This window comes from Nicotiana tomentosiformis, chromosome 3, assembly GCF_000390325.3.
Source record: "Nicotiana tomentosiformis chromosome 3, ASM39032v3, whole genome shotgun sequence".
NCBI classification, from domain to species: Eukaryota; Viridiplantae; Streptophyta; class Magnoliopsida; order Solanales; family Solanaceae; genus Nicotiana; species Nicotiana tomentosiformis.
The window spans coordinates 119390407-119403746 of record NC_090814.1 but is presented as its reverse complement, the minus strand read 5'-3'; the positions used below and the strand labels follow the sequence as shown (position 1 = coordinate 119403746).

General features: G+C 39.6%; 1 long non-coding RNA gene across 1 annotated transcript; it reads right to left on the bottom strand.

The window, feature by feature from the left end:
- Window positions 1–4605: 4605 nt before the first annotated feature.
- Window positions 4606–5683, bottom strand: LOC117277198 (uncharacterized). Its single transcript, XR_004507481.2, has 2 exons — window positions 5600–5683; window positions 4606–4768 (listed from the first exon to the last, which is right to left on the bottom strand). It is a non-coding gene; the product is annotated as an uncharacterized lncRNA (long non-coding RNA).
- Between the last annotated feature and the right edge of the window lie 7657 nt (window positions 5684–13340).

Below are 13340 nucleotides of genomic sequence, written 5' to 3'. Positions count from 1 at the left end.
TGCACCTCTATGCAATTTAACACCCTTCATAATAATTGTAACACAAATTATAAAGAATTAAATAAGTAAAGTATTCATCATATAAAATATATGTAACGATCATGCTGGCTATTTCAAGTATTATAGGCCCGTTCTCCCATTTACTACTTATTTTATACTCAATTATCGTTATGTGACTTACCGGGGTAGTAGGTTCAGTTCCGGGGATGTTTCAGAATGAGTTGAGACACTTAGTCTCGAGGTTGGAAGCTTAAGTTGAAAAGGTTGACCGAATGTTGACTTATGTGTAAATGGCACCAGAATAGAGTTTTAATGGTTCCGATAGCTCCGTTGGGTGATTTTGGACTAAGAAGTGTGTCCAGATAGTGATTTGTAGGTCTATAGTTGATTTAGGCTTGAAATGGCGAAAGCTGGAAAATTATATGTTTTGGAAATTGATAAGTTTGACCGAGAGTGGACTTTGTGGTTATCGGGATCGGATTTTCCAGGAGTTGAAATAGGTCCGTTGTGCCATTTATGACTTTTGTACAAAATGTGAGGTCAATCGGACGTGATTTGATAGATTTCGGCATCGATTATCGAAGTTGGAATTTCTTAATTTTTATTAGGCTTGAATTGAGGTGTGATTCCTGTTTTTGATGTTGGTTGATGTGATTTGAGGCCTTAACTAAGTTTGTGTCATATTTTAGGACTTGTTGGTATGTTTGGTTGAGGTCCCAGGACCCTCCAGTGGAGTTTGGATGGTTAACGGATCGAAGTTTGGTATAGAAGGATTGCTGAAGTGCACTAGGTCTGGTGCGATTGTACCTGCGATGAATTTGGTCATAGGTGCACGACCGCAAAAGCGAAGGAGTCATCATAGGAGCGGATTTGGGTGAGTTGGGGAGTTGCGTAGGTGCGAAGGGAATTTCCGCACTTGTGAGTTCGCAGATGCGGAAGGAGCATCACAGAAGCGAAAGGAGACCCGGTGAGGCAGCTCCGTAGAAGCGGAAGTCTTCTCACAAAAGCGAGGCCACAGGTGCGCAAGGACGGTGTCTAGTGTAACTCTGCAGATGCGGAGATTTGACCGCAAAAGTGGAACTGCGTGTGCGGTTAAATGATCCGCAGAAGCGAAAAGGGTTGGGCAGTGTTTAAAATTCGAGGGTTTGTGATTTTAATCATTTTGGACATTTCAAGCTCAGATTAAGGCGATTTGTGACAGGATTTTCCAAGGGTTTCTTGAGGTAAGTCACTCTTGATCATTTTTATTCAATAATATTGTTTCCCCATTGAATTTCCCACCTAGATTGCGTGTTTGTGAGGTGGAATTTTGGGAGTTCTAGGCTAGGGATTGGAGAGTTAAATTTGGGGATTTGAGAGATGATTTGGTGTCGGAATTTGGTAAATTTGGTATGGTTGGATTTGTGGATGAATGGGCTTTCGGATTTTGTAGCTTTTATTAGATTCTGAGATGTGGGCCCAGGAGATGACTTTTGAGTTGACTTTTTGACTTTGATTAAGAATCTAGAATTTTCATGTGGAATTGATTCCAATAGCTTGAGTCAATTGTATCGAATTGTTTGTGGCTAGATTCGAGGCAAGGGCTTGCTAGCAGAGTGATTCGATTAGCTTGAGGTAAGTATCATATTTAAACTCGGTTAAGGCACCAGTTGCCTGAATTGTTATGATAGCCATGTGCTTTTGGGTGCGCACGTGCATGAGGATGAGCCCATGTGCTAGCACCAGGACTATCTATTCATGCTTGGGTTGTGCTCGGGCTCTTATAAGCCTAGAAATGACTGTTAAGCTTTAAGCTTTGATATCTCACATGTTGTAATAGTTTATGTCATCTAATTGAGCCATAATGAGGCTATTTAGAGGTTTAACCCCTGAATGAACTTGATAAATGTTTTTCATTGATGAAATTGCCGGTTTGAGCTATGATAGCCCACTTTGCACATGCCTACACTTTAGCATGTCATTTACACCAGTCCAAGGACATGAGAATCTTATTTCATTCATCATATACATGTATACTTGCTTTATTGCTTCTGTATGATATGTTTGGACTAGGGCCTGCGGCTATGCCAAGCGGATTATGTTATTGGCACGTGAGTTGTCCGTGTGGATCCATGTATTTATATTATTAGCACGTGAGTTGTCCGTTCGGATCCATATATTGATAATATTGATACGTGAGTTATCCATGTCGCACGTGAGTTATCCATGCAGGTTCTTTTGTTAGCACATGAGTTGTCCGTGCAGTGTGCGAAATTTGTATTTTCTTGATCATTTATCTGATTTACTTCTTTCCTTCCTCAACATGCCATAATACTGTTTGAGCAGGGTATTTGAGAAGTAGTGCACATGCATACACGGATATTCTTCTCACAAAGCCTTATGAGTTAGTTTTAAATATTGTGTTGTGCCGGTCCAGAAAGGCAGAATTACACTGAAATAACTAGTTTCCTCAATGATATAATCTTCTCTTATCTTGCCTAGTTTATTTGCGATACTTATTGAGTTGGTAGTACTCACACTACACCTTGCACCTCATGTGCAGCTCCAGGTATTTTCGGGCACGGTGGTTGTTGATCGTGGAGTTTTACCTGTTCGAAGATTATCGAGGTAGCTGTATTGGCGTCCGCAAACCTTGACTCTCCTCCCCTATCTCTCAGTTTTTTATTATTCTATTCTATTTTGGTAGACAGTGTATTAGACTGTATTACTGTATAGATGCTCATGTACCCAGTGACACCTAGGTTTTGGAAAAAACTTTTGTATGAGTTGAGGCATTTCCATCTACTTTTATGAGATTTTCAGTTATTTAAACCTGTTTAAGTATATTTGTAAATTGAAAGTATTGGTATGTGTGAGTTGTCGGCTTTCCTGGTATCATGATAGGTGCCATCACAGGCTTTGGCCTAGATATTAACTTTTTGCACTAGCTTTGCCTAGGCGGCTTCAGTTCCGGCTGCAGCAGCCACTTCTCGGGTCGAGAGATGTACTCACACTCCCATCGCTCGTACTCTAGAGTAAGTAGTGCAGAGACTTCAGACACCGGGGGTACTACCAGCCCAGTCGGTTGCAGTTGCTCAGGCCCAGGGGGGTCCTGTTATGAGTGATAAGGAGCAGAAAAGACTAGAGAGGTTTGGGAGGCTCCAGCCTCCATCATTCAGTGGGGCTGAGTCAAAGGATGCTCAGGACTTCTTGGATAGGTGCCAGCGGATTCTTCGCATGACGGGTATTCTAGAGACCACTAGGGTCTCATTTACTACTTTTCAGTTGACTGGGGCAACTTTCAGATGGTGGGAGACCTATGAGAGGAGCAGGTCAGTCGGTGCAGCACCACTTTCATGGCATGCGTTCTCCATTCTCTTCTTGGAGAAGTTTGTGCCACAGAACCGCAAGGAGGAGATGCGCAGGCAGTTCAAGCAGCTACATCAGGAGGGCATGTCAGTGACCCAGTATGAATGAAGTTTTCAGAGTTGGCTCATCACGCAGTTTGGTTGGTGTCACACCCCTTTTCTACCCCCCAAAAGATAATGTATGTTATGAACTATTGTGGGTTAAAAAGTTTTTCTAATTAAAGTGACAAACGTGAGTAGGGATTATTTTATTTATAGAGTCGCCACTTGGAATTGAGTTTCTGGGTGTTCCAAGTCACCTTTTATTTGAATCCCCAGTCAAAGGAAGGTTTGACTCTATTATTATTGGTCTACAAAAATAAAGTCCGGGTAAGGAATTCTGTTGACCGGGGAGAAGGTGTAAGGCATTCCCCGAGTCCCGTGGTTCTAGCACGATTGCTTTTATTAACTAAAATTGGCTTCAATTAGTTTTTGGATAACTTGTGCTTTATTTGATTTTTTATGCGTTTCCTATGTCCGCTACTATTTATTAAAAATATTGAAGAAAAGATTTGAATAATATTAAATTGTCCTAACCACACCACGCAATCGAATGCGCGACCGAGACAAATTTTATTAATTTTGTCATAACAGTGCTACGCAAGCGAATCCGCAGTCATGCCAAGAATTATTACTACGTTATTATTGTTATGGAAAAATTAATAGTGTATGGCTAAATGAAATGTCTTTGCGATTATTACGAATACTAATTTAAAAGATGAGACTAGTGCTAGACAATTATTAACTTATGTTGCTTAAAACTAGTAAGATGTGGGCTGGTGATGACATTGAAATGAGGCAGCCCACTATTGGGCTGATGGAGCCAATGGGCTCATGTCGAAGATGAAATCCAAGAGGCCCATATGCTCTTGGACTTCAAATCTGCACATATGTCCTTTTAGAGCCACATTACAGATCTGGCCCTATCTTGCTATTTGCAATCCATTGCCAACTATTTACAAAAATAAGTTTATAGAGAGTATCTTTCTATTCACAGCTTAACTACCTTACAAAAATAAACCTTTGCAAAAAATAAGCAAGATTATTGGGACTCTAAAAATTAAAATTAAAAATTAAAAACAAAGTTTAGCTTGGCAACAACAAAGGGACAAACATAGCTACATGGGTTAAAAATTTAATATATACTCCTTTTATACAACCAAGCAACTGAGGTCCCAGTAGAATTATATCTAACGCTTTAGCAAAAAAAAAAAAAAGATGCTTGACACAGTTTAATTAGCTAACATATAGTCATAACATTATCCAACATTCAAGAGCATATAAAAATGAATTACAATAGAAGAATGAACTACTAATATTTTCTAGCATCATTATCTTTCATTCCAACTCGATTTTAGGAGTTTACATGGTCCGAAAATTACCTCGACTGAAAAAAGAAGAACAAATACAGCAAAGTCAGCTCTTTCCAAAATCAAGAAGCGGACAGTAAAATAATTAAACGGGCAGCAACACAGCAAAAGACAACGACAACCAGCACATTTCAAACCCAAGCAAATGAACCAAAAATACCCAGCAGAACAGTTGAAACCAGCAATTATGTAACTCCAGAAGAAGCTTTCAAGACTACTATCTTTTTCTAAGAAAAAAATGTTTTGCACTTAAGAATCAACTCAACTCACAATATTTATCTACTAAAGAATGCCTTAGCTGCTGATTTTTCTCTCCCTTTTATTTTGTGTGTCCAGATCTCTACTGCTATGAAGATGTATGTTTTATATATGAGAAACAACCAGCTATTTCATGATTAAAACTCAGTCTTTTTTGACAGATTTTTCCACAAAATCTGCATTTAAATTCAAAAGGCAAGACTTTTTTGTTCAATCTTGTCCAAAAGAGAGTATTTCAATTAAAATCTGCTCTTCACTATTCAAAGACAGACTTTTGTTCAAAAACTGTCCAAAAGTCCATATTTTCTTACCAAACAAATGACTTTTGAGTTTTGTACTCAAAAAATCTCTGAAGCAGTAAATAAGCAACCAAACAAGTACCCTATATTGTCAAGTATTCCTTCACTAGCTCACTTTTATCAATACAAAACTATTATACTACTTCAACAAGTGCAAAAACATAAAATTTAGTATTTCAAACTTCAAAAGCTAATGCTAAAATAATTAATAAGAGACAAAATAAAATCTGAAAAAATAAAAATAAAATAAAAAATCAGCCATGAAAAAAAAGAATAGTATTTTTACCATTTCACAATTCAAGTGGCCAAAATAATGGTGGTATGCTAAATGGGAACATTCGGGGAGGTCACCAGAATTTGGCCGGATTTTTGGTCGCCGAATGTTTGGGGTGGAATTGACATCAACAGGTAGGTCTTTAGGAGCTCTATCAGTATTTCTAAGTCTTAAATACCTAATTGGGATATTTATTGTGGACCATTGGATGAGGGAGAGATGAATGGATGAGATTTAATCTTGATTCACTTAATGAAACGGCGTAGTTTCATCATTAAGCTACGCCGTTTTGGATGAGGGAGAGTTCGGCACACAGGTTGAGTTAAGTACAACTTATCACCCTTAGACGGATGGTCAGTCTGAGCGCACTATTCAAATATTAAAGGATATGCTATGTGCTCGTGTCATAGATTTCAGGGGTTCATGGGATTAATTTCTACCGCTTGCGGACTTTGCCTACAACAACAGCTACCAATCGAGCATTCAGATGGCTTCGTATGAGGCTTTGTATGGGATACGGTATCGGTCTCCAATAGGGTGGTTTGAGCCGGGGCGAGGCTAGGCTATTGTGTACTGACTTAGTTCAAGATGCTTTGGACAACGTTAAATTGATTCAGGATCGGCTTCTCAAGGCGCAGTCTAGACAGAAGAGTTATGCCGACCAAAAGGTTTGCGATGTTGCTTACATGGTGGGGGAGAAGGTACTACTCAAGGTTTCACCCATGAAGGGTGTTATGAGGTTTTGGAAGAAAGGGAAAGTTGAGCCCTCGGTATATCTGGTCGTTTGAGGTGCTTTAGAGGATTGGAGAGGTGGCTTACAATCTTGCCTTGCAGCCTAGTTTGTTGATTTTTCATCCACTGTTTCATGTTTCTATACTCCGAAAGTATGTCGGCGATCCGTCTCATGTTTTGGACTTCAGCATGGTTCAGTTAGATGGTGATTTGACTTATGATGTGGAGCTAGTAGGAATTTTGGATCAGCAGGTTAGAAAGTTGAGGTCAAAGAACATAGCTTCAGTGAAGGTGCAATGGAGAGGTCAACCAATCGAGGAGGCTACTTGGGAGACCGATCGGGATATGCAGAGCAAATATCCATGCTTATTTGAGACTTCAGGTATGATTCTAGACCCATTCGAGAATGAACATTTGTTTAAGAGGGGGATGATGTAACGACCCAGCCAGTTATTTTGAGTGTTTTAGCCCTGTTCCACATTTACTGCTTATTTTATGCTCAATTGTCGTTATGTGACTTACCGGTGTAGTTGGTTCGGTTCCGAGGATATTTCGGAATGAGTTGAGACACTTAGTCTCAAGGTTGTAAGCTTAAGTTGAAAAGTTTAACCAAATATTGACTTATGTGTAAATGTCTCCGAAATAGAGTTTTGATGGTTCCGATAGCTCCATTGGGTGATTTTGGACTTAGGAGTGTGTCCGGATAATGATTTGAAGGTTTGTAGTTGATTTAGTCTCGAAATGGCGAAAGTTGGAAAATTAGAAATTTTTGAAATTACGAAGTTTGACCGAGAGTTGACTTTGTAATTACCGGGCTCAGATTTTGGTTCCGGGAGTTGGAATAGGTCAGTTGTGCCATTTATGACTTATGCGCAAAATTTGAGGTCAATCGGACGTGATTTGATAGGTTTCGGCATCGATTTTAGAAGTTGAAATTTCTTAGTTTTTGTTAGGCTTGAATTCAGGTGCAATTGATATTTTTGATGTTGGTTGATATGATTTGAGGCCTCGGCTAAGTTCGTATTATGTTTTAGAACTTGTATGTATGTTTGGTTGAGGTCCCAGGGGCCTCAGGTGTAGTTTGGAAGGTTAACGGATCGAGGTTTGGAATTGAAGGATTGTTGTTGTGCACCGGGTCTGGTGCGATCACACATGCGATGAATTTAGTCGTAGATGCACGATCATAGAAGCGAAGGAGTCATTGCTGGAGCGGATTTGGGTGAGCTGGGGAGTTGCGCTGGTGCGAAGGGAATTTTCGCACCTGCGAGTTCGTAGATGTGGAAGGAGCATCGTAGAAACAAAAGGAGGCCTGGTGAGGCAGGTCCGCAGAAGCGGAAGTCTTCTCAGAGAGGCGGGGTCACAAGTGCAGACTAGTGGTCGCAGGTGCGCAAGGCCGGTGTCCAGTGTAACTCCGCTGATGCGGAGCTTTTACCGCAAAAGCGAAACCACTGGTGCGGTTAAATGATCCGCAGAAGCGAAAAGGGCTGGGGCAATGTTTAAAACTCGAGGGTTTCGTGATTTTAATCATTTTGGTCATTTCAAGCTCAGACTAAGACGATTTTTAGAGGATTTTTGAGGGGGTTTTGAGGTAAGTCACTCTTGATCATTTTTATTCAGTAATATTGTTTCCCCATTGAATTTCCCACCCAGATTGTGTGTTTTTAAGGTGGAATTTTGGGATTTCTAGGCTAGGGATTGGAGAGTTAAATTTGGGAATTTGAGTGACGATTTAGTGTCGGAATTTTGTTAATTTGGTATGGTTAGACTCGTGGTTGAATGAGCATTCGAATATTATAAATTTTATTGGATTTTGAGACTTTTGAGTTGACTTTCATCATATACCTGTATACTTGCTTTATTGCTTCTGTATGATATGTTTGGGCTAGGGCCTGTGGCTATGCCGAGCGGATTATATTATTGACACGTGAGTTGTTTGTGCGGATCCATGTATTGATATTATTGGCACGTGAGTTGTCTGTGCAGCACGGAAGTTGTTTTTGTCGATCCATATATTGATAATATTGACACGTGAGTTATGTGTGTCGCACGTGAGTTGTCCGTGCAGGTTTTATTGTTAGCATGTGAGTTGTCCGTGCAGTGTGTGGAACTTGTATTTTCTTGATCATTTATCTAATTTACTTGTTTCCTTCCTCTACATGCCATAATACTGTCTGAGTAGGGTATTTGAGAAATAGTGCACATGCACACACGGATATTCTTCTCACGAAGCCTTATGAGTTAGTTTTAAATATTGTGTTGTGCTGGTTTAAAGAAGTAGAATTACACTGAAATAACTAGTATCCTCAATAATTTAAGCTTCTCTTACCTTGCCTTATTTATTTGCGATACTTATTGAGTTGGTTGTATCACACTACACCCTGCACCTTATGTCCAGATCCAGGCATTTCCGAGCACGGTGGTTGTTGATTGTGGAGTTTTACGTGTTCGGAGATTATCGAGGTAGCTATTTTGGCGTCCGCATACCTTGACTCTCCTCCCATATCTCTTAGTTTTTTATTATTCTGTTATACTTTCTTAGACTGTGTTACTGTATAAATGCTCATGTATTCAGTGACACCTAGGTTTTGGGAAAAACCTTTGTATGAGTTGAGGCGTTTTCATCCAGTTTTATGCGATTTTCACTTAGTTAAACTTGTTTTAGTATATTTTTAAATTGAAAGTGCTGGTATGTGTGAGTTGTCAGATTGCCTAGTATCATGATAGGCGCCATCACGATAGGTTGAGCTTTTGGTCGTGACAATATAGGTATCCAAAAATTATATCATGATGTTTCAAAGAGTTATTCAACAAATGTACCTAAGACAAAACATAGTTGATGCTAACAATGATTACTAATGTTCATTCACTCTATCTCCGTTGTTACTATTGGGAATAAACCCCCTACAAAAATAATATTCACAGTAATAAAAGTGGAATAATAACATAGCACCGAGATATGGTAATTAACAAGAATAAAAGAGTGACAACGACACCAAGATTCTTACGTGGAAAACCCTTTTGAATAAGGGTAAAAACAACGGCCCCGAGACGAGCAACTGATATCACTATAGCAAGGAATTTTACACTTTGTAGATTCAAGTAAAATACTCCAAAGACCACTACAACACTAAAAAGAAATAACCCTCTTTTGATATTCCCACATCACTAAAATATCGCTCACTCTCTATTTTTCTCACAGACTATTTTCTTATAGCTTGTATGTGAAACCTCACTCTTTCTTTCTCTCTTTGTTAGTGTGTAAAAATGAGAGCTAAAGCTCTCCTTTTATAGCCGAAGCCTCACTCTCTAAAGCCTACTGTATTTGACAATTTGCACACATCTTTCCTTCTTTTTCTTCAATGTTGACAATTCAACAAAGTTGTCTACCAAACCAAAGAAATTCAACAAAGTTGGCTACCAAACCAAAGAAATTCAACAAAGTTGGCTACCAAACCAAAGAAATTCTCAGTCAAATATTTTCCTTAAGTATATGCCTATTACTTTGGCTTTTGAATGAGATGGACCCCATCAATCTCCCCCTTCAGTCTCGTTCATCTAGATGAGGTAGCACTATCTTCTACTTTGAGTGCATGCCGACAAGTTCGTTGTATAGCTCAAACTTGTCTCTTGGTCAACATATCATCAGGATTTTCACTCGTGTGAATCGTTTTGACCAGTAAAGATATCGTTCTCCACCTGCTCACGAATCCAATGATAGCTCACATCTATATGCTTTATTCTTGTATGGTACATGGAGTTCTTTCTCAAGTTTATTGCACTTTGAATGTCACAATAGATGACATACTCTATTTGATACAATTCTAGCTCTGGAAGAAACCTTTTGATCCATACCATCTCCTTTCCAGCTTCTGTAGCGGTAATGTACTCTGCTTCAGTTGTTGAAAGGGCAACACACTTCTGCAATTTAGACTGATATGATATACCTCCTCCTAAAAAAGTAAATAGATATCCAGTAGTGGATTTTTTATTATCAGTATCACCGGCCATATCAGCATCCGTGCATCCCTTCAAGATTGGATCAGATCCTCCAAAATACAAGTAATCTCCTACAGCACCTCTTAGGTACATGATTATCCACTTGACTTCTTTCCAATGTTCCTTTCCAGGATTTTCAAGGAATCTGCTAACAACACCAACTTCATGAGCTATATCAGATCTAGTGCATACCATTGCATACATCAAGCTTCCGACTACTGAAGAATAAGGAACTCTAGCCATGTTCCCCTTCTCCTCCACTATTGTAGGACACATATTCTTGCTCAACTTTAGATGACTAGCAAGAGGTGTGCTGACTTGTTTAGCATTCTTTATGTTGAAGCGTTCCAGTACACGTTCAATGTACTTCTCTTGAGACAGCCACAACTTTTTTCTTGTTCGCTCTCGAACTATCTTCTTACCCATAATTTAGTGTGTTGGGCCCAAGTCCTTCATATCAAATGACTTAGACAAATCTCCCTTCAACTTTGCGATCAGCTCCTTGTCTTTTCCTACAATTAACATGTCATCCACATACAACAACTATATAATAAAGTTTTTCTCATAAAATCTTTTGAAGTATACACATGGATCAGAATAGGTCTTTATGTGTGTTTGACTTTGCATGAATGAGTCAAACTTCATGTACCACTGCCTTGGTGCCTGCTTCAATCCATAAAGACTCTTCTTCAATTTGCACACCATGTGTTTCTTTCATGCTACTTCAAATCCTTCTGGCTGCTCCATATAAATCTCCTCTTCCAAATCTCTATGAAGAAATACAGTTTTCACATCCAACTGCTCCATTTCAAGATCTAGGCTAGCTGCTAAGCTCAAAATTATTCGAATAGAAGTTATTTTGACAACAGGTTAGAAAATTTCATCAAAATCAATACCTTTCTTCTTTTCGAAGCCTTTTACCACCCATCTTGCTTTGTATCTGACTAGCTTGCCATTTCCATCTTTCTTGAGTTTAAAGAACCATTTGCCTTTGAGTGGTCTTTTTCCCTTTGGAAGTTCAATGAGCTTCTAGGTGCCATTTTCTATAGAGATTCCATTTCCTCTTGCATGGCTTTCATCCAATAGTTCTTTTATGGATGAGACAACATCTCCTTAAGGATTTTTGGCTCCCCTTCATCACTGATGAGGACATACTCTATGGAAGGGTACTTGCAGGACTCTACCCTTGGCCTCTCTGATCTCCTCAAAGGTTGAGGTTGTTCTTCTTCCCGACTGGGGTACTCCACCTACTCGACATCATTATCAAGTTTCTCCCCTGGCTCAATAACCTCACCAGGTTGCTCCCCATACCCGGCAACCTCGCCGGTCCTACTTTCTGCACTTGTGGGATTGTTAGAAGTAGAGGGAATAGTAACAAGGTTAGGAATTATACCATTCTTGGCATTCTCTGGCATATCATCAGCAGTTCTAACTTCACTTTCTTGGAAGACTACATCTCTGCTTCTGATGACCTTCTTCTTTACAGGATCCCACAATCTGTATCCGAACTCTTCATCTCCATATCCGATGAATTTGCAGGGAACAGATTTATCATCTAGCTTTGTTCTCTGCTCCTTTGGTACATGTGCAAAAGCTCTGCAACCGAACACCTTCAGATGCGAGTAGGACACCTCCTTGTTGGTCCAAACTCTCTCTGAACCGCTTCATCCTAGAATGACTTAGGCAGTTTAGCCATTCTGAGCATGCTTCTCACCTTTTCCACAATGGTGAGGTTCATCCTTTCGGCTACGCCATTATGCTGTGGGGTTCCAGGAACTTTCTTTTCATGTCTTATCCCATGGCTCGAACAGTACTCTTCAAATTCCCTTGAAGTGTACTCACCTCTATTGTCACTTCAGAGATGCTTTAGTTTTTGGCCAGTCTCCCTTTCCACCAGAGCATGAAACTTCTGGAAAACTTGAAACACCTGATCTTTAGTTTTCAAAATATAAACCCATAATTTTCGTGAAGCGTCATCAATAAAAGTAACAAAATATTTGTTACCGCCCATCAATTCAATTTCCATTGGACCACAAACATCAGAATATACCAAATCAAGTATATTCAATTTTCTTTCAGACGATGTCTGAAATGAGACTCTATGCTGCTTACCAAATAAACAATAGTCACAAGGTTTTACCGTTGTACCTTTGGCATAAGAAATGAGTGATTTCACGGCAAGAATCTGCAATCCCTTCTCGCTCATATGACCCATCCTTTTGTGCCATAAATCTACAGAAATCTCATCTTGTACCGCATTCAATTCACCTTAGCATATTTCTGCATTTGTCCTGTACAACGTGCCACAAGAAACTCCCTTTGCAATCACCAATGATCCTTTGGTGAGTCTTCACTTTTGATTTGCAAAATAGTTCTCGTATCCATCTCGGTCTAAAGTAATTCCCGAAATCAATTTCATCTGCAAATTAGGTACATGTCGCACGTCTTTTAGAACCAATATGCGACCGAAATTTGTCTTGATACAAATGTCACCAATCACCCGAATCTTTGAGTAACTTGTGTTACCCATTCTCACAGTGCCGAAATCACCTGCTACATATCTACAAACAAGATCTTTTATCGGTGTGGCATGGTAAGATGCTCATGCATCAACCACCCATTCTGACTCTGGACCTGATAAGTGCATGCATTCCTCTTCCTCGTTCATAAATAGGACAACATTATCATTATTTTGCACCATGGCGGCTGTGTTGTCGACATTCTTCTGGCCACTAGTTTCAGCTTTGCCCTTCCTTCGATTTGGTCAATCTCTTTTGAAGTGACCTGGTTGATCACAATTGTAGCAATTTTTGGATCTTGATTTGGATCGGTTCTTAGACTTCCCACGAGCTCCGGATCTACCATAGTTGCTCGAACTTCTTTGATAACTCCTGCCTCTAGCTACTGTGATGAGAGCATGTCCTTGATTTTCAGGCTTCTTTCTCATATTCTCATTGAGTAAAAGAGTCGATGTGATATTTTTCAACTCAATGGTAGTCTTACCGTGTAGGATGGTTGTTGCCAG